Source organism: Centropristis striata, chromosome 14, assembly GCF_030273125.1.
Source record: "Centropristis striata isolate RG_2023a ecotype Rhode Island chromosome 14, C.striata_1.0, whole genome shotgun sequence".
NCBI lineage: Eukaryota > Metazoa > Chordata > Actinopteri > Perciformes > Serranidae > Centropristis > Centropristis striata.
In genome coordinates, this window is record NC_081530.1 from 12,411,474 (window position 1) to 12,430,887 (window position 19,414).

General features: G+C 47.8%; 27 non-coding genes across 27 annotated transcripts; 7 read left to right on the forward strand and 20 right to left on the reverse strand.

Annotated features, from left to right (window-relative positions):
* Positions 1-767: 767 nt before the first annotated feature.
* Positions 768-840, reverse strand: trnav-cac (transfer RNA valine (anticodon CAC)). Its single transcript has one exon. It is a non-coding gene; the product is annotated as a tRNA-Val (tRNA).
* Positions 841-1,043: 203 nt separating this feature from the next.
* trnad-guc (transfer RNA aspartic acid (anticodon GUC)) lies at positions 1,044-1,115 on the forward strand. Its single transcript has one exon. It is a non-coding gene; the product is annotated as a tRNA-Asp (tRNA).
* A 618-nt stretch (positions 1,116-1,733) lies between these two features.
* Positions 1,734-1,806, reverse strand: trnav-aac (transfer RNA valine (anticodon AAC)). Its single transcript has one exon. It is a non-coding gene; the product is annotated as a tRNA-Val (tRNA).
* Positions 1,807-2,556: 750 nt separating this feature from the next.
* trnav-cac (transfer RNA valine (anticodon CAC)) lies at positions 2,557-2,629 on the reverse strand. Its single transcript has one exon. It is a non-coding gene; the product is annotated as a tRNA-Val (tRNA).
* A 203-nt stretch (positions 2,630-2,832) lies between these two features.
* On the forward strand, positions 2,833-2,904 carry trnad-guc (transfer RNA aspartic acid (anticodon GUC)). The gene has a single exon. It is a non-coding gene; the product is annotated as a tRNA-Asp (tRNA).
* Positions 2,905-3,461: 557 nt separating this feature from the next.
* On the reverse strand, positions 3,462-3,534 carry trnav-aac (transfer RNA valine (anticodon AAC)). The gene has a single exon. It is a non-coding gene; the product is annotated as a tRNA-Val (tRNA).
* A 750-nt stretch (positions 3,535-4,284) lies between these two features.
* Positions 4,285-4,357, reverse strand: trnav-cac (transfer RNA valine (anticodon CAC)). Its single transcript has one exon. It is a non-coding gene; the product is annotated as a tRNA-Val (tRNA).
* Positions 4,358-5,189: 832 nt separating this feature from the next.
* On the reverse strand, positions 5,190-5,262 carry trnav-aac (transfer RNA valine (anticodon AAC)). The gene has a single exon. It is a non-coding gene; the product is annotated as a tRNA-Val (tRNA).
* A 922-nt stretch (positions 5,263-6,184) lies between these two features.
* On the reverse strand, positions 6,185-6,257 carry trnav-aac (transfer RNA valine (anticodon AAC)). The gene has a single exon. It is a non-coding gene; the product is annotated as a tRNA-Val (tRNA).
* Positions 6,258-7,057: 800 nt separating this feature from the next.
* trnav-cac (transfer RNA valine (anticodon CAC)) lies at positions 7,058-7,130 on the reverse strand. The gene has a single exon. It is a non-coding gene; the product is annotated as a tRNA-Val (tRNA).
* Positions 7,131-7,333: 203 nt separating this feature from the next.
* trnad-guc (transfer RNA aspartic acid (anticodon GUC)) lies at positions 7,334-7,405 on the forward strand. The gene has a single exon. It is a non-coding gene; the product is annotated as a tRNA-Asp (tRNA).
* A 557-nt stretch (positions 7,406-7,962) lies between these two features.
* trnav-aac (transfer RNA valine (anticodon AAC)) lies at positions 7,963-8,035 on the reverse strand. Its single transcript has one exon. It is a non-coding gene; the product is annotated as a tRNA-Val (tRNA).
* Positions 8,036-8,785: 750 nt separating this feature from the next.
* On the reverse strand, positions 8,786-8,858 carry trnav-cac (transfer RNA valine (anticodon CAC)). Its single transcript has one exon. It is a non-coding gene; the product is annotated as a tRNA-Val (tRNA).
* Positions 8,859-9,061: 203 nt separating this feature from the next.
* Positions 9,062-9,133, forward strand: trnad-guc (transfer RNA aspartic acid (anticodon GUC)). Its single transcript has one exon. It is a non-coding gene; the product is annotated as a tRNA-Asp (tRNA).
* Positions 9,134-9,690: 557 nt separating this feature from the next.
* Positions 9,691-9,763, reverse strand: trnav-aac (transfer RNA valine (anticodon AAC)). Its single transcript has one exon. It is a non-coding gene; the product is annotated as a tRNA-Val (tRNA).
* Positions 9,764-10,513: 750 nt separating this feature from the next.
* On the reverse strand, positions 10,514-10,586 carry trnav-cac (transfer RNA valine (anticodon CAC)). Its single transcript has one exon. It is a non-coding gene; the product is annotated as a tRNA-Val (tRNA).
* Positions 10,587-10,789: 203 nt separating this feature from the next.
* trnad-guc (transfer RNA aspartic acid (anticodon GUC)) lies at positions 10,790-10,861 on the forward strand. Its single transcript has one exon. It is a non-coding gene; the product is annotated as a tRNA-Asp (tRNA).
* Positions 10,862-11,418: 557 nt separating this feature from the next.
* Positions 11,419-11,491, reverse strand: trnav-aac (transfer RNA valine (anticodon AAC)). Its single transcript has one exon. It is a non-coding gene; the product is annotated as a tRNA-Val (tRNA).
* Positions 11,492-12,241: 750 nt separating this feature from the next.
* Positions 12,242-12,314, reverse strand: trnav-cac (transfer RNA valine (anticodon CAC)). Its single transcript has one exon. It is a non-coding gene; the product is annotated as a tRNA-Val (tRNA).
* An 831-nt stretch (positions 12,315-13,145) lies between these two features.
* trnav-aac (transfer RNA valine (anticodon AAC)) lies at positions 13,146-13,218 on the reverse strand. The gene has a single exon. It is a non-coding gene; the product is annotated as a tRNA-Val (tRNA).
* Positions 13,219-13,968: 750 nt separating this feature from the next.
* On the reverse strand, positions 13,969-14,041 carry trnav-cac (transfer RNA valine (anticodon CAC)). The gene has a single exon. It is a non-coding gene; the product is annotated as a tRNA-Val (tRNA).
* Positions 14,042-14,244: 203 nt separating this feature from the next.
* trnad-guc (transfer RNA aspartic acid (anticodon GUC)) lies at positions 14,245-14,316 on the forward strand. Its single transcript has one exon. It is a non-coding gene; the product is annotated as a tRNA-Asp (tRNA).
* A 618-nt stretch (positions 14,317-14,934) lies between these two features.
* Positions 14,935-15,007, reverse strand: trnav-aac (transfer RNA valine (anticodon AAC)). Its single transcript has one exon. It is a non-coding gene; the product is annotated as a tRNA-Val (tRNA).
* Positions 15,008-17,485: 2,478 nt separating this feature from the next.
* Positions 17,486-17,558, reverse strand: trnav-cac (transfer RNA valine (anticodon CAC)). The gene has a single exon. It is a non-coding gene; the product is annotated as a tRNA-Val (tRNA).
* A 203-nt stretch (positions 17,559-17,761) lies between these two features.
* On the forward strand, positions 17,762-17,833 carry trnad-guc (transfer RNA aspartic acid (anticodon GUC)). The gene has a single exon. It is a non-coding gene; the product is annotated as a tRNA-Asp (tRNA).
* Positions 17,834-18,451: 618 nt separating this feature from the next.
* Positions 18,452-18,524, reverse strand: trnav-aac (transfer RNA valine (anticodon AAC)). The gene has a single exon. It is a non-coding gene; the product is annotated as a tRNA-Val (tRNA).
* A 750-nt stretch (positions 18,525-19,274) lies between these two features.
* Positions 19,275-19,347, reverse strand: trnav-cac (transfer RNA valine (anticodon CAC)). Its single transcript has one exon. It is a non-coding gene; the product is annotated as a tRNA-Val (tRNA).
* Between the last annotated feature and the right edge of the window lie 67 nt (positions 19,348-19,414).

Here is a 19,414-nt window from a genome sequence, read left to right on the forward strand (position 1 = left end):
CGCTACACTACGGAAAACGACAGTAAGTCCCTGCACGGACATTACTGCCCTAATGCGCCTGCATTACAAGCAAGACAACATGTTTAATTGGGCTATAGAGAGATCAGATGAGAGATTTGAACCTGGATTCAGTCACACCTCATGGTTTCTTGTCCATGTCTCTGCACACTCCCTGTAAATGCGGAAACAGCGCCCCCTGCTGTTGACGTGCCCAAAACACCGCTGGCGCAGTCCTCGTTAGTATAATGGACAGTATCTCCGCCTGTCTCGTGGAAGACAGGGGTTCGATTCCCAGACGGGGAGAGTTTCCTTTTCTACCACGTGCTCATTGTTCACCAAGACAGACCAAAGAAGCACCTGTTGCACTGCACACCAGAATGGTACCACCGTCTGTTCAGCAGTGGCGGACGAACCCTGACCCTCAATGTCGATGTCTAACTGGAGTCTGGGCTGTGTTCGTATTCTTGGAAGGAAGCCAAACACCTTTTTTCTCTGTGTCAAGCTCCTTGTACTTGTTTTCCATTATGTTTGTCATATTCACGATCCCCAAAAGAGCGACATTGTCAATACCCGTCATACCACTGAGAGGCACGTCAACAAAGGACAGATTGGTAGATGGTGGACGAGATGAAGGCACCAGCTGCATGCAGGACACATGGTAACACTAACTCTACCAGCGCTTCTCTCCACTCATCTATTATACAAATTACTGTCAATTCACCTCAACAAAGTCTGATTCTGTGATAGTCAACATGAGCAAAGAAACTTGTTTCCGCCCGGTTTCGAGCCGGGGACATCTCGCGTGTGAGGCGAACGTGATAACCGCTACACTACGGAAACCGACTATGTCCCTTTCCACGGACATGACTGCCCTAATAGAAGCAAAACAACTTGGTTGATTGGGATATATGGAGATCAGATGAGAGATTTGAACCTGGATTCAGTCACAACTGATGGTGCCGAGTCCATGTCTCTGCAGACTCCCTGCAAATGTGGAAACAGCGCCCCCTGCTGTTGACGTGCCAAAAAAACAGATGGCGCAGTCCTCGTTAGTATAATGGACAGTATCTCCGCCTGTCACGCGGAAGATCGGGGTTCGATTCCCCGACGGGGAGAGTTTCCTTTTCTACCACCTACTCATTGTTCACCAAGAAAGACCAAAGAAGCACACCAGAATGGTACCACCATCTGTTCAGCAGTGGCGGACGAAGCCTGACCCTCAATGTCGATGTGTAACTGGAGTCTGGGCTGTGTTCGTATTCTTGGAAGGAAGCCAAACTCCTTTTTTCTCTGTGTCAAGCTCCTTGTCCTTGTCTTCCATTATGTTTGTCATCTTCATGGATACGATCCCCAAAAGAGCGACAGTGTTAATAAAGTCACACTACTGATCCACGAATGACAAGCACTTCAACAAAGGACAGATTGGTAGAAGAGGGAGGAGATGAAGGCACCAGCTGCATACAGGACAGATATTACGCACTTATTCACTTATTATACAAATGACTGTCAATTCACTTCAATAGAGTCTGATTATGTGAGAGTCAACATGAGCAAAGAACTGTCTTTCCGCCCGGTGACCTTTCTTTGAGAGTCAACATGAGCAAAGAACTGTGTTTCCACCCGATTTTGGGCCAGGGACCTTTCTGTGAGAGTCAACATGAGCAAAGAACTGTGTTTCCACCCGATTTTGGGCCAGGGACCTTTCTGTGAGAGTCAACATGAGCAAAGAACTGTGTTTCCGCCCGGTTTCGAGCCGGGGACCTTTCGCGTGTTAGGCGAACGTGATAACCGCTACACTACGGAAACCGACAGTAAGCCCCTGCACGGACATTACTGCCCTAATGCGCCTGCATTACAAGCAAGACAACATGTTTAATTGGGCTATAGAGAGATCAGATGAGAGATTTGAACCTGGATTCAGTCACACCTCATGGTTTCTTGTCCATGTCTCTGCACACTCCCTGTAAATGCGGAAACAGCGCCCCCTGCTGTTGACGTGCCCAAAACACCGCTGGCGCAGTCCTCGTTAGTATAATGGACAGTATCTCCGCCTGTCTCGTGGAAGATAGGGGTTCGATTCCCAGACGGGGAGAGTTTCCTTTTCTACCACGTGCTCATTGTTCACCAAGACAGACCAAAGAAGCACCTGTTGCACTGCACACCAGAAAGGTACCACCATCTGTTCAGCAGTGGCGGACGAACCCTGACCCTCAATGTCGATGTCTAACTGGAGTCTGGGCTGTGTTCGTATTCTTGGAAGGAAGCCAAACACCTTTTTTCTCTGTGTCAAGCTCCTTGTACTTGTTTTCCATTATGTTTGTCATATTCACGATCCCCAAAAGAGCGACATTGTCAATACCAGTCATACCACTGAGAGGCACGTCAACAAAGGACAGATTGGTAGATGGTGGACGAGATGAAAGCACCAGCTGCATGCAGGACACATGGTAACACTAACTCTACCAGCGCTTCTCTCCACTCATCTATTATACAAATTACTGTCAATTCACCTCAACAAAGTCTGATTCTGTGATAGTCAACATGAGCAAAGAAATGTGTTTCCGCCCGGTTTCGAGCCAGGGACCTTTCGCGTGTGAGGCGAACGTGTTAACCGCTACACTACGGAAACCGACTATGTCCCTTTCCACGGACATGACTGCCCTAATAGAAGCAAAACAACTTGGTTGATTGGGATATATGGAGATCAGATGAGAGATTTGAACCTGGATTCAGTCACAACTGATGGTGCCGAGTCCATGTCTCTGCAGACTCCCTGCAAATGTGGAAACAGCGCCCCCTGCTGTTGACGTGCCAAAAAAACAGATCGTGCAGTCCTCGTTAGTATAATGGACAGTATCTCCGCCTGTCACGCGGAAGATCGGGGTTCGATTCCCCGACGGGGAGAGTTTCCTTTTCTACCACCTACTCATTGTTCACCAAGAAAGACCAAAGAAGCACACCAGAATGGTACCACCATCTGTTCAGCAGTGGCGGACGAAGCCTGACCCTCAATGTCGATGTGTAACTGGAGTCTGGGCTGTGTTCGTATTCTTGGAAGGAAGCCAAACTCCTTTTTTCTCTGTGTCAAGCTCCTTGTCCTTGTCTTCCATTATGTTTGTCATCTTCATGGATACGATCCCCAAAAGAGCGACAGTGTTAATAAAGTCACACTACTGATCCACGAATGACAAGCACTTCAACAAAGGACAGATTGGTAGAAGAGGGAGGAGATGAAGGCACCAGCTGCATACAGGACAGATATTACGCACTTATTCACTTATTATACAAATGACTGTCAATTCACTTCAATAGAGTCTGATTATGTGAGAGTCAACATGAGCAAAGAACTGTCTTTCCGCCCGGTGACCTTTCTTTGAGAGTCAACATGAGCAAAGAACTGTGTTTCCACCCGATTTTGGGCCAGGGACCTTTCTGTGAGAGTCAACATGAGCAAAGAACTGTGTTTCCGCCCGGTTTCGAGCCGGGGACCTTTCGCGTGTTAGGCGAACGTGATAACCGCTACACTACGGAAACCGACAGTAAGCCCCTGCACGGACATTACTGCCCTAATGCGCCTGCATTACAAGCAAGACAACATGTTTAATTGGGCTATAGAGAGATCAGATGAGAGATTTGAACCTGGATTCAGTCACACCTCATGGTTTCTTGTCCATGTCTCTGCACACTCCCTGTAAATGCGGAAACAGCGCCCCCTGCTATTGACGTGCCCAAAACACCGCTGGCGCAGTCCTCGTTAGTATAATGGACAGTATCTCCGCCTGTCTCGTGGAAGATAGGGGTTCGATTCCCAGACGGGGAGAGTTTCCTTTTCTACAACGTGCTCATTGTTCACCAAGACAGACCAAAGAAGCACCTGTTGCACTGCACACCAGAATGGTACCACCATCTGTTCAGCAGTGGCGGACGAACCCTGACCCTCAATGTCGATGTCTAACTGGAGTCTGGGCTGTGTTCGTATTCTTGGAAGGAAGCCAAACACCTTTTTTCTCTGTGTCAAGCTCCTTGTACTTGTTTTCCATTATGTTTGTCATATTCACGATCCCCAAAAGAGCGACATTGTCAATACCAGTCATACCACTGAGAGGCACGTCAACAAAGGACAGATTGGTAGATGGTGGACGAGATGAAAGCACCAGCTGCATGCAGGACACATGGTAACACTAACTCTACCAGCGCTTCTCTCCACTCATCTATTATACAAATTACTGTCAATTCACCTCAACAAAGTCTGATTCTGTGATAGTCAACATGAGCAAAGAAATGTGTTTCCGCCCGGTTTCGAGCCAGGGACCTTTCGCGTGTGAGGCGAACGTGATAACCGCTACACTACGGAAACCGACTATGTCCCTTTCCACGGACATGACTGCCCTAATAGAAGCAAAACAACTTGGTTGATTGGGATATATGGAGATCAGATGAGAGATTTGAACCTGGATTCAGTCACAACTGATGGTGCCGAGTCCATGTCTCTGCAGACTCCCTGCAAATGTGGAAACAGCGCCCCCTGCTGTTGACGTGCCAAAAAAACAGATCGCGCAGTCCTCGTTAGTATAATGGACAGTATCTCCGCCTGTCACGCGGAAGATTGGGGTTCGATTCCCCGACGGGGAGAGTTTCCTTTTCTACCACCTACTCATTGTTCACCAAGAAAGAACAAAGAAGCACACCAGAATGGTACCACCATCTGTTCAGCAGTGGCGGACGAAGCCTGACCCTCAATGTCGATGTGTAACTGGAGTCTGGGCTGTGTTCGTATTCTTGGAAGGAAGCCAAACTCCTTTTTTCTCTGTGTCAAGCTCCTTGTCCTTGTCTTCCATTATGTTTGTCATCTTCATGGATACGATCCCCAAAAGAGCGACAGTGTTAATAAAGTCACACTACTGATCCACGAATGACAAGCACTTCAACAAAGGACAGATTGGTAGAAGAGGGAGGAGATGAAGGCACCAGCTGCATACAGGACAGATATTACACACTTATTCACTTATTATACAAATGACTGTCAATTCACTTCAATAGAGTCTGATTATGTGAGAGTCAACATGAGCAAAGAACTGTCTTTCCGCCCGGTGACCTTTCTTTGAGAGGCAACATGAGCAAAGAACTGTGTTTCCACCCGATTTTGGGCCAGGGACCTTTCTGTGAGAGTCAACATGAGCAAAGAACTGTGTTTCCGCCCGGTTTCGAGCCGGGGACCTTTCGCGTGTTAGGCGAACGTGATAACCGCTACACTACGGAAACCGACAGTAAGCCCCTGCACGGACATTACTGCCCTAATGCGCCTGCATTACAAGCAAGACAACATGTTTAATTGGGCTATAGAGAGATCAGATGAGAGATTTGAACCTGGATTCAGTCACACCTCATGGTTTCTTGTCCATGTCTCTGCACACTCCCTGTAAATGCGGAAACAGCGCCCCCTGCTGTTGACGTGCCCAAAACACCGCTGGCGCAGTCCTCGTTAGTATAATGGACAGTATCTCCGCCTGTCTCGTGGAAGATAGGGGTTCGATTCCCAGACGGGGAGAGTTTCCTTTTCTACCACGTGCTCATTGTTCACCAAGACAGACCAAAGAAGCACCTGTTGCACTGCACACCAGAATGGTACCACCATCTGTTCAGCAGTGGCGGACGAACCCTGACCCTCAATGTCGATGTCTAACTGGAGTCTGGGCTGTGTTCGTATTCTTGGAAGGAAGCCAAACACCTTTTTTCTCTGTGTCAAGCTCCTTGTACTTGTTTTCCATTATGTTTGTCATATTCACGATCCCCAAAAGAGCGACATTGTCAATACCAGTCATACCACTGAGAGGCACGTCAACAATGGACAGATTGGTAGATGGTGGACGAGATGAAAGCACCAGCTGCATGCAGGACACATGGTAACACTAACTCTACCAGCGCTTCTCTCCACTCATCTATTATACAAATTACTGTCAATTCACCTCAACAAAGTCTGATTCTGTGATAGTCAACATGAGCAAAGAACTGTCTTTCCGCCCGGTGACCTTTCTTTGAGAGTCAACATGAGCAAAGAACTGTGTTTCCACCCGATTTTGGGCCAGGGACCTTTCTGTGAGAGTCAACATGAGCAAAGAACTGTGTTTCCACCCGATTTTGGGCCAGGGACCTTTCTGTGAGAGTCAACATGAGCAAAGAACTGTGTTTCCGCCCGGTTTCGAGCCAGGGACCTTTCGCGTGTTAGGCGAACGTGATAACTGCTACACTACGGAAACCGACAGTAAGCCCCTGCACGGACATTACTGCCCTAATGCGCCTGCATTACAAGCAAGACAACATGTTTAATTGGGCTATAGAGAGATCAGATGAGAGATTTGAACCTGGATTCAGTCACACCTCATGGTTTCTTGTCCATGTCTCTGCACACTCCCTGTAAATGCGGAAACAGCGCCCCCTGCTGTTGACGTGCCCAAAACACCGCTGGCGCAGTCCTCGTTAGTATAATGGACAGTATCTCCGCCTGTCTCGTGGAAGATAGGGGTTCGATTCCCAGACGGGGAGAGTTTCCTTTTCTACCACGTGCTCATTGTTCACCAAGACAGACCAAAGAAGCACCTGTTGCAATGCACACCAGAATGGTACCACCATCTGTTCAGCAGTGGCGGACGAACCCTGACCCTCAATGTCGATGTCTAACTGGAGTCTGGGCTGTGTTCGTATTCTTGGAAGGAAGCCAAACACCTTTTTTCTCTGTGTCAAGCTCCTTGTACTTGTTTTCCATTATGTTTGTCATATTCACGATCCCCAAAAGAGCGACATTGTCAATACCAGTCATACCACTGAGAGGCACGTCAACAAAGGACAGATTGGTAGATGGTGGACGAGATGAAAGCACCAGCTGCATGCAGGACACATGGTAACACTAACTCTACCAGCGCTTCTCTCCACTCATCTATTATACAAATTACTGTCAATTCACCTCAACAAAGTCTGATTCTGTGATAGTCAACATGAGCAAAGAACTGTCTTTCCGCCCGGTGACCTTTCTTTGAGAGTCAACATGAGCAAAGAACTGTGTTTCCGCCCGGTTTCGAGCCAGGGACCTTTCGCGTGTGAGGCTAACGTGATAACCGCTACACTACGGAAACCGACGATGTCCCTTTCCACGGACATGACTGCCCTAATAGAAGCAAAACAACTTGGTTGATTGGGATATATGGAGATCAGATGAGAGATTTGAACCTGGATTCAGTCACAACTGATGGTGCCGAGTCCATGTCTCTGCAGACTCCCTGCAAATGTGGAAACAACGCCCCCTGCTGTTGACGTGCCAAAAAAACAGATCGCGCAGTCCTCGTTAGTATAATGGACAGTATCTCCGCCTGTCACGCGGAAGATCGGGGTTCGATTCCCCGACGGGGAGAGTTTCCTTTTCTACCACCTACTCATTGTTCACCAAGAAAGACCAAAGAAGCACACCAGAATGGTACCACCATCTGTTCAGCAGTGGCGGACGAAGCCTGACCCTCAATGTCGATGTGTAACTGGAGTCTGGGCTGTGTTCGTATTCTTGGAAGGAAGCCAAACTCCTTTTTTCTCTGTGTCAAGCTCCTTGTCCTTGTCTTCCATTATGTTTGTCATCTTCATGGATACGATCCCCAAAAGAGCGACAGTGTTAATAAAGTCACACTACTGATCCACGAATGACAAGCACTTCAACAAAGGACAGATTGGTAGAAGAGGGAGGAGATGAAGGCACCAGCTGCATACAGGACAGATATTACACACTTATTCACTTATTATACAAATGACTGTCAATTCACTTCAATAGAGTCTGATTATGTGAGAGTCAACATGAGCAAAGAACTGTCTTTCCGCCCGGTGACCTTTCTTTGAGAGGCAACATGAGCAAAGAACTGTGTTTCCACCCGATTTTGGGCCAGGGACCTTTCTGTGAGAGTCAACATGAGCAAAGAACTGTGTTTCCGCCCGGTTTCGAGCCGGGGACCTTTCGCGTGTTAGGCGAACGTGATAACCGCTACACTACGGAAACCGACAGTAAGCCCCTGCACGGACATTACTGCCCTAATGCGCCTGCATTACAAGCAAGACAACATGTTTAATTGGGCTATAGAGAGATCAGATGAGAGATTTGAACCTGGATTCAGTCACACCTCATGGTTTCTTGTCCATGTCTCTGCACACTCCCTGTAAATGCGGAAACAGCGCCCCCTGCTGTTGACGTGCCCAAAACACCGCTGGCGCAGTCCTCGTTAGTATAATGGACAGTATCTCCGCCTGTCTCGTGGAAGATAGGGGTTCGATTCCCAGACGGGGAGAGTTTCCTTTTCTACCACGTGCTCATTGTTCACCAAGACAGACCAAAGAAGCACCTGTTGCACTGCACACCAGAATGGTACCACCATCTGTTCAGCAGTGGCGGACGAACCCTGACCCTCAATGTTGATGTCTAACTGGAGTCTGGGCTGTGTTCGTATTCTTGGAAGGAAGCCAAACACCTTTTTTCTCTGTGTCAAGCTCCTTGTACTTGTTTTCTATTATGTTTGTCATATTCACGATCCCCAAAAGAGCGACATTGTCAATACCCGTCATACCACTGAGAGGCACGTCAACAAAGGACAGATTGGTAGATGATGGACGAGATGAAGGCACCAGCTGCATGCAGGACACATGGTAACACTAACTCTACCAGCGCTTCTCTCCACTCATCTATTATACAAATTACTGTCAATTCACCTCAACAAAGTCTGATTCTGTGATAGTCAACATGAGCAAAGAAATGTGTTTCCGCCCGGTTTCGAGCCGGGGACCTTTCGCGTGTGAGGCGAACGTGATAACCGCTACACTACGGAAACCGACTATGTCCCTTTCCACGGACATGACTGCCCTAATAGAAGCAAAACAACTAGGTTGATTGGGATATATGGAGATCAGATGAGAGATTTGAACCTGGATTCAGTCACAACTGATGGTGCCGAGTCCATGTTTCTGCAGACTCCCTGCAAATGTGGAAACAGCGCCCCCTGCTGTTGACGTGCCAAAAAAACAGATCGCGCAGTCCTCGTTAGTATAATGGACAGTATCTCCGCCTGTCACGCGGAAGATCGGGGTTCGATTCCCCGACGGGGAGAGTTTCCTTTTCTACCACCTACTCATTGTTCACCAAGAAAGACCAAAGAAGCACACCAGAATGGTACCACCATCTGTTCAGCAGTGGCGGACGAAGCCTGACCCTCAATGTCGATGTGTAACTGGAGTCTGGGCTGTGTTCGTATTCTTGGAAGGAAGCCAAACTCCTTTTTTCTCTGTGTCAAGCTCCTTGTCCTTGTCTTCCATTATGTTTGTCATCTTCATGGATACGATCCCCAAAAGAGCGACAGTGTTAATAAAGTCACACTACTGATCCACGAATGACAAGCACTTCAACAAAGGACAGATTGGTAGAAGAGGGAGGAGATGAAGGCACCAGCTGCATACAGGACAGATATTACACACTTATTCACTTATTATACAAATGACTGTCAATTCACTTCAATAGAGTCTGATTATGTGAGAGTCAACATGAGCAAAGAACTGTCTTTCCGCCCGGTGACCTTTCTTTGAGAGGCAACATGAGCAAAGAACTGTGTTTCCACCCGATTTTGGGCCAGGGACCTTTCTGTGAGAGTCAACATGAGCAAAGAACTGTGTTTCCGCCCGGTTTCGAGCCGGGGACCTTTCGCGTGTTAGGCGAACGTGATAACCGCTACACTACGGAAACCGACAGTAAGCCCCTGCACGGACATTACTGCCCTAATGCGCCTGCATTACAAGCAAGACAACATGTTTAATTGGGCTATAGAGAGATCAGATGAGAGATTTGAACCTGGATTCAGTCACACCTCATGGTTTCTTGTCCATGTCTCTGCACACTCCCTGTAAATGCGGAAACAGCGCCCCCTGCTATTGACGTGCCCAAAACACCGCTGGCGCAGTCCTCTTTAGTATAATGGACAGTATCTCCGCCTGTCTCGTGGAAGATAGGGGTTCGATTCCCAGACGGGGAGAGTTTCCTTTTCTACCACGTGCTCATTGTTCACCAAGACAGACCAAAGAAGCACCTGTTGCAATGCACACCAGAATGGTACCACCATCTGTTCAGCAGTGGCGGACGAACCCTGACCCTCAATGTCGATGTCTAACTGGAGTCTGGGCTGTGTTCGTATTCTTGGAAGGAAGCCAAACACCTTTTTTCTCTGTGTCAAGCTCCTTGTACTTGTTTTCCATTATGTTTGTCATATTCACGATCCCCAAAAGAGCGACATTGTCAATACCAGTCATACCACTGAGAGGCACGTCAACAAAGGACAGATTGGTAGATGGTGGACGAGATGAAAGCACCAGCTGCATGCAGGACACATGGTAACACTAACTCTACCAGCGCTTCTCTCCACTCATCTATTATACAAATTACTGTCAATTCACCTCAACAAAGTCTGATTCTGTGATAGTCAACATGAGCAAAGAAATGTGTTTCCGCCCGGTTTCGAGCCAGGGACCTTTCGCGTGTGAGGCGAACGTGATAACCGCTACACTACGGAAACCGACTATGTCCCTTTCCACGGACATGACTGCCCTAATAGAAGCAAAACAACTTGGTTGATTGGGATATATGGAGATCAGATGAGAGATTTGAACCTGGATTCAGTCACAACTGATGGTGCCGAGTCCATGTCTCTGCAGACTCCCTGCAAATGTGGAAACAGCGCCCCCTGCTGTTGACGCGCCAAAAAAACAGATCGCGCAGTCCTCGTTAGTATAATGGACAGTATCTCCGCCTGTCACGCGGAAGATCGGGGTTCGATTCCCCGACGGGGAGAGTTTCCTTTTCTACCACCTACTCATTGTTCACCAAGAAAGACCAAAGAAGCACACCAGAATGGTACCACCATCTGTTCAGCAGTGGCGGACGAAGCCTGACCCTCAATGTCGATGTGTAACTGGAGTCTGGGCTGTGTTCGTATTCTTGGAAGGAAGCCAAACTCCTTTTTTCTCTGTGTCAAGCTCCTTGTCCTTGTCTTCCATTATGTTTGTCATCTTCATGGATACGATCCCCAAAAGAGCGACAGTGTTAATAAAGTCACACTACTGATCCACGAATGACAAGCACTTCAACAAAGGACAGATTGGTAGAAGAGGGAGGAGATGAAGGCACCAGCTGCATACAGGACAGATATTACACACTTATTCACTTATTATACAAATGACTGTCAATTCACTTCAATAGAGTCTGATTATGTGAGAGTCAACATGAGCAAAGAACTGTCTTTCCGCCCGGTGACCTTTCTTTGAGAGGCAACATGAGCAAAGAACTGTGTTTCCACCCGATTTTGGGCCAGGGACCTTTCTGTGAGAGTCAACATGAGCAAAGAACTGTGTTTCCGCCCGGTTTCGAGCCGGGGACCTTTCGCGTGTTAGGCGAACGTGATAACCGCTACACTACGGAAACCGACAGTAAGCCCCTGCACGGACATTACTGCCCTAATGCGCCTGCATTACAAGCAAGACAACATGTTTAATTGGGCTATAGAGAGATCAGATGAGAGATTTGAACCTGGATTCAGTCACACCTCATGGTTTCTTGTCCATGTCTTTGCACACTCCCTGTAAAAGCGGAAACAGCGCCCCCTGCTATTGACGTGCCCAAAACACCGCTGGCGCAGTCCTCGTTAGTATAATGGACAGTATCTCCGCCTGTCTCGTGGAAGATAGGGGTTCGATTCCCAGACGGGGAGAGTTTCCTTTTCTACCACGTGCTCATTGTTCACCAAGACAGACCAAAGAAGCACCTGTTGCAATGCACACCAGAATGGTACCACCATCTGTTCAGCAGTGGCGGACGAACCCTGACCCTCAATGTCGATGTCTAACTGGAGTCTGGGCTGTGTTCGTATTCTTGGAAGGAAGCCAAACACCTTTTTTCTCTGTGTCAAGCTCCTTGTACTTGTTTTCCATTATGTTTGTCATATTCACGATCCCCAAAAGAGCGACATTGTCAATACCAGTCATACCACTGAGAGGCACGTCAACAAAGGACAGATTGGTAGATGGTGGACGAGATGAAAGCACCAGCTGCATGCAGGACACATGGTAACACTAACTCTACCAGCGCTTCTCTCCACTCATCTATTATACAAATTACTGTCAATTCACCTCAACAAAGTCTGATTCTGTGATAGTCAACATGAGCAAAGAAATGTGTTTCCGCCCGGTTTCGAGCCAGGGACCTTTCGCGTGTGAGGCTAACGTGATAACCGCTACACTACGGAAACCGACGATGTCCCTTTCCACGGACATGACTGTCCTAATAGAAGCAAAACAACTTGGTTGATTGGGATATATGGAGATCAGATGAGAGATTTGAACCTGGATTCAGTCACAACTGATGGTGCCGAGTCCATGTCTCTGCAGACTCCCTGCAAATGTGGAAACAGCGCCCCCTGCTGTTGACGTGCCAAAAAAACAGATCGCGCAGTCCTCGTTAGTATAATGGACAGTATCTCCGCCTGTCACGCGGAGATCGGGGTTCGATTCCCCGACGGGGAGAGTTTCCTTTTCTACCACCTACTCATTGTTCACCAAGAAAGACCAAAGAAGCACACCAGAATGGTACCACCATCTGTTCAGCAGTGGCGGACGAAGCCTGACCCTCAATGTCGATGTGTAACTGGAGTCTGGGCTGTGTTCGTATTCTTGGAAGGAAGCCAAACTCCTTTTTTCTCTGTGTCAAGCTCCTTGTCCTTGTCTTCCATTATGTTTGTCATCTTCATGGATACGATCCCCAAAAGAGCGACAGTGTTAATAAAGTCACACTACTGATCCACGAATGACAAGCACTTCAACAAAGGACAGATTGGTAGAAGAGGGAGGAGATGAAGGCACCAGCTGCATACAGGACAGATATTACACACTTATTCACTTATTATACAAATGACTGTCAATTCACTTCAATAGAGTCTGATTATGTGAGAGTCAACATGAGCAAAGAACTGTCTTTCCGCCCGGTGACCTTTCTTTGAGAGGCAACATGAGCAAAGAACTGTGTTTCCACCCGATTTTGGGCCAGGGACCTTTCTGTGAGAGTCAACATGAGCAAAGAACTGTGTTTCCGCCCGGTTTCGAGCCGGGGACCTTTCGCGTGTTAGGCGAACGTGATAACCGCTACACTACGGAAACCGACAGTAAGCCCCTGCACGGACATTACTGCCCTAATGCGCCTGCATTACAAGCAAGACAACATGTTTAATTGGGCTATAGAGAGATCAGATGAGAGATTTGAACCTGGATTCAGTCACACCTCATGGTTTCTTGTCCATGTCTCTGCACACTCCCTGTAAATGCGGAAACAGCGCCCCCTGCTGTTGACGTGCCCAAAACACCGCTGGCGCAGTCCTCGTTAGTATAATGGACAGTATCTCCGCCTGTCTCGTGGAAGATAGGGGTTCGATTCCCAGACGGGGAGAGTTTCCTTTTCTACCACGTGCTCATTGTTCACCAAGACAGACCAAAGAAGCACCTGTTGCACTGCACACCAGAATGGTACCACCATCTGTTCAGCAGTGGCGGACGAACCCTGACCCTCAATGTCGATGTCTAACTGGAGTCTGGGCTGTGTTCGTATTCTTGGAAGGAAGCCAAACACCTTTTTTCTCTGTGTCAAGCTCCTTGTACTTGTTTTCTATTATGTTTGTCATATTCACGATCCCCAAAAGAGCGACATTGTCAATACCCGTCATACCACTGAGAGGCACGTCAACAAAGGACAGATTGGTAGATGATGGACGAGATGAAGGCACCAGCTGCATGCAGGACACATGGTAACACTAACTCTACCAGCGCTTCTCTCCACTCATCTATTATACAAATTACTGTCAATTCACCTCAACAAAGTCTGATTCTGTGATAGTCAACATGAGCAAAGAAATGTGTTTCCGCCCGGTTTCGAGCCGGGGACCTTTCGCGTGTGAGGCGAACGTGATAACCGCTACACTACGGAAACCGACTATGTCCCTTTCCACGGACATGACTGCCCTAATAGAAGCAAAACAACTAGGTTGATTGGGATATATGGAGATCAGATGAGAGATTTGAACCTGGATTCAGTCACAACTGATGGTGCCGAGTCCATGTCTCTGCAGACTCCCTGCAAATGTGGAAACAGCGCCCCCTGCTGTTGACGTGCCAAAAAAACAGATCGCGCAGTCCTCGTTAGTATAATGGACAGTATCTCCGCCTGTCACGCGGAAGATCGGGGTTCGATTCCCCGACGGGGAGAGTTTCCTTTTCTACCACCTACTCATTGTTCACCAAGAAAGACCAAAGAAGCACACCAGAATGGTACCACCATCTGTTCAGCAGTGGCGGACGAAGCCTGACCCTCAATGTCGATGTGTAACTGGAGTCTGGGCTGTGTTCGTATTCTTGGAAGGAAGCCAAACTCCTTTTTTCTCTGTGTCAAGCTCCTTGTCCTTGTCTTCCATTATGTTTGTCATCTTCATGGATACGATCCCCAAAAGAGCGACAGTGTTAATAAAGTCACACTACTGATCCACGAATGACAAGCACTTCAACAAAGGACAGATTGGTAGAAGAGGGAGGAGATGAAGGCACCAGCTGCATACAGGACAGATATTACACACTTATTCACTTATTATACAAATGACTGTCAATTCACTTCAATAGAGTCTGATTATGTGAGAGTCAACATGAGCAAAGAACTGTCTTTCCGCCCGGTGACCTTTCTTTGAGAGTCAACATGAGCAAAGAACTGTGTTTCCACCCGATTTTGGGCCAGGGACCTTTCTGTGAGAGTCAACATGAGCAAAGAACTGTGTTTCCACCCGATTTTGGGCCAGGGACCTTTCTGTGAGAGTCAACATGAGCAAAGAACTGTGTTTCCGCCCGGTTTCGAGCCGGGGACCTTTCGCGTGTTAGGCGAACGTGATAACCGCTACACTACGGAAACCGACAGTAAGCCCCTGCACGGACATTACTGCCCTAATGCGCCTGCATTACAAGCAAGACAACATGTTTAATTGGGCTATAGAGAGATCAGATGAGAGATTTGAACCTGGATTCAGTCACACCTCATGGTTTCTTGTCCATGTCTCTGCACACTCCCTGTAAATGCGGAAACAGCGCCCCCTGCTATTGACGTGCCCAAAACACCGCTGGCGCAGTCCTCGTTAGTATAATGGACAGTATCTCCGCCTGTCTCGTGGAAGATAGGGGTTCAATTCCCAGACGGGGAGAGTTTCCTTTTCTACCACGTGCTCATTGTTCACCAAGACAGACCAAAGAAGCACCTGTTGCACTGCACACCAGAATGGTACCACCATCTGTTCAGCAGTGGCGGACGAACCCTGACCCTCAATGTCGATGTCTAACTGGAGTCTGGGCTGTGTTCGTATTCTTGGAAGGAAGCCAAACACCTTTTTTCTCTGTGTCAAGCTCCTTGTACTTGTTTTCCATTATGTTTGTCATATTCACGATCCCCAAAAGAGCGACATTGTCAATACCAGTCATACCACTGAGAGGCACGTCAACAAAGGACAGATTGGTAGATGGTGGACGAGATGAAAGCACCAGCTGCATGCAGGACACATGGTAACACTAACTCTACCAGCGCTTCTCTCCACTCATCTATTATACAAATTACTGTCAATTCACCTCAACAAAGTCTGATTCTGTGATAGTCAACATGAGCAAAGAAATGTGTTTCAGCCCGGTTTTGAGCCAGGGACCTTTCGCGTGTCAGGCAAATGTGATAACCGCTACACTACGGAAACCGACGATGTCCCTTTCCACGGACATGACTGCCCTAATAGAAGCAAAACAACTTGGTTGATTGGGATATATGGAGATCAGATGAGAGATTTGAACCTGGATTCAGTCACAACTGATGGTGCCGAGTCCATGTCTCTGCAGACTCCCTGCAAATGTGGAAACAGCGCCCCCTGCTGTTGACGTGCCAAAAAAACAGATCGCGCAGTCCTCGTTAGTATAATGGACAGTATCTCCGCCTGTCACGCGGAAGATCAGGTTTCGATTCCCCGACGGGGAGAGTTTCCTTTTCTACCACCTACTCATTGTTCACCAAGAAAGACCAAAGAAGCACACCAGAATGGTACCACCATCTGTTCAGCAGTGGCGGACGAAGCCTGACCCTCAATGTCGATGTGTAACTGGAGTCTGGGCTGTGTTCGTATTCTTGGAAGGAAGCTAAACTCCTCTTTTCTCTGTGTCAAGCTCCTTGTCCTTGTCTTCCATTATGTTTGTGATCTTCATGGATACGATCCCCAAAAGAGCGAAAGTGTTAATAAAGTCACACTACAGATCCACGAATGACAAGCACTTCAACAAAGGACAGATTGGTAGAAGAGGGAGGAGATGAAGGCACCAGCTGCATACAGGACAGATATTACACACTTATTCACTTATTATACAAATGACTGTCAATTCACTTCAATAGAGTCTGATTATGTGAGAGTCAACATGAGCAAAGAACTGTCTTTCCGCCCGGTGACCTTTCTTTGAGAGTCAACATGAGCAAAGAACTGTGTTTCCACCCGATTTTGGGCCAGGGACCTTTCTGTGAGAGTCAACATGAGCAAAGAACTGTGTTTCCGCCCGGTTCCGAGCCGGGGACCTTTCACGTGTTAGGCGAAAGTGATAACCGCTACACTACGGAAACCGACAGTAAGGCCCTGCACTGACATTACTGCCCTAATGCGCCTGCATTACAAGCAAGACAACATGTTTAATTGGGCTATAGAGAGATCAGATGAGAGATTTGAACCTGGATTCAGTCACACCTCATGGTTTCTTGTCCATGTCTCTGCACACTCCCTGTAAATGCGGAAACAGCGCCCCCTGCTGTTGACGTGCCCAAAACACCGCTGGCGCAGTCCTCTTTAGTATAATGGACAGTATCTCCGCCTGTCTCGTGGAAGATAGGGGTTCGATTCCCAGACGGGGAGAGTTTCCTTTTCTACCACGTGCTCATTGTTCACCAAGACAGACCAAAGAAGCACCTGTTGCAATGCACACCAGAATGGTACCACCATCTGTTCAGCAGTGGCGGACGAACCCTGACCCTCAATGTCGATGTCTAACTGGAGTCTGGGCTGTGTTCGTATTCTTGGAAGGAAGCCAAACACCTTTTTTCTCTGTGTCAAGCTCCTTGTACTTGTTTTCCATTATGTTTGTCATATTCACGATCCCCAAAAGAGCGACATTGTCAATACCAGTCATACCACTGAGAGGCACGTCAACAAAGGACAGATTGGTAGATGGTGGACGAGATGAAAGCACCAGCTGCATGCAGGACACATGGTAACACTAACTCTACCAGCGCTTGTCTCCACTCATCTATTATACAAATGACTGTCAATTCACCTCAACAAAGTCTGATTCTGTGATAGTCAACATGAGCAAAGAAATGTGTTTCCGCCCGGTTTCGAGCCAGGGACCTTTCGCGTGTGAGGCGAACGTGATAACCGCTACACTACGGAATCCGACTATGTCCCTTTCCACGGACATGACTGCCCTAATAGAAGCAAAACAACTAGGTTGATTGGGATATATGGAGATCAGATGAGAGATTTGAACCTGGATTCAGTCACAACTGATGGTGCCGAGTCCATGTTTCTGCAGACTCCCTGCAAATGTGGAAACAGCGCCCCCTGCTGTTGACGTGCCAAAAAAACAGATCGCGCAGTCCTCGTTAGTATAATGGACAGTATCTCCGCCTGTCACGCGGAAGATCGGGGTTCGATTCCCCGACGGGGAGAGTTTCCTTTTCTACCACCTACTCATTGTTCACCAAGAAAGACCAAAGAAGCACACCAGAATGGTACCACCATCTGTTCAGCAGTGGCGGACGAAGCCTGACCCTCAATGTCGATGTGTAACTGGAGTCTGGGCTGTGTTCGTATTCTTGGAAGGAAGCCAAACTCCTTTTTTCTCTGTGTCAAGCTCCTTGTCCTTGTCTTCCATTATGTTTGTCATCTTCATGGATACGATCCCCAAAAGAGCGACAGTGTTAATAAAGTCACACTACTGATCCACGAATGACAAGCACTTCAACAAAGGACAGATTGGTAGAAGAGGGAGGAGATGAAGGCACCAGCTGCATACAGGACAGATATTACACACTTATTCACTTATTATACAAATGACTGTCAATTCACTTCAATAGAGTCTGATTATGTGAGAGTCAACATGAGCAAAGAACTGTCTTTCCGCCCGGTGACCTTTCTTTGAGAGTCAACATGAGCAAAGAACTGTGTTTCCACCCGATTTTGGGCCAGGGACCTTTCTGTGAGAGTCAACATGAGCAAAGAACTGTGTTTCCACCCGATTTTGGGCCAGGGACCTTTCTGTGAGAGTCAACATGAGCAAAGAACTGTGTTTCCGCCCGGTTTCGAGCCGGGGACCTTTCGCGTGTTAGGCGAACGTGATAACCGCTACACTACGGAAACCGACAGTAAGCCCCTGCACGGACATTACTGCCCTAATGCGCCTGCATTACAAGCAAGACAACATGTTTAATTGGGCTATAGAGAGATCAGATGAGAGATTTGAACCTGGATTCAGTCACACCTCATGGTTTCTTGTCCATGTCTCTGCACACTCCCTGTAAATGCGGAAACAGCGCCCCCTGCTATTGACGTGCCCAAAACACCGCTGGCGCAGTCCTCGTTAGTATAATGGACAGTATCTCTGCCTGTCTCGTGGAAGATAGGGGTTCGATTCCCAGACGGGGAGAGTTTCCTTTTCTACCACGTGCTCATTGTTCACCAAGACAGACCAAAGAAGCACCTGTTGCACTGCACACCAGAATGGTACCACCATCTGTTCAGCAGTGGCGGACGAACCCTGACCCTCAATGTCGATGTCTAACTGGAGTCTGGGCTGTGTTCGTATTCTTGGAAGGAAGCCAAACACCTTTTTTCTCTGTGTCAAGCTCCTTGTACTTGTTTTCCATTATGTTTGTCATATTCACAATCCCCAAAAGAGCGACATTGTCAATACCAGTCATACCACTGAGAGGCACGTCAACAAAGGACAGATTGGTAGATGGTGGACGAGATGAAAGCACCAGCTGCATGCAGGACACATGGTAACACTAACTCTACCAGCGCTTCTCTCCACTCATCTATTATACAAATTACTGTCAATTCACCTCAACAATGTCTGATTCTGTGATAGTCAACATGAGCAAAGAAATGTGTTTCCGCCCGGTTTCGAGCCAGGGACCTTTCGCGTGTGAGGCGAACGTGATAACCTCTACACTACGGAAACCGACTATGTCCCTTTCCACGGACATGACTGCCCTAATAGAAGCAAAACAACTTGGTTGATTGGGATA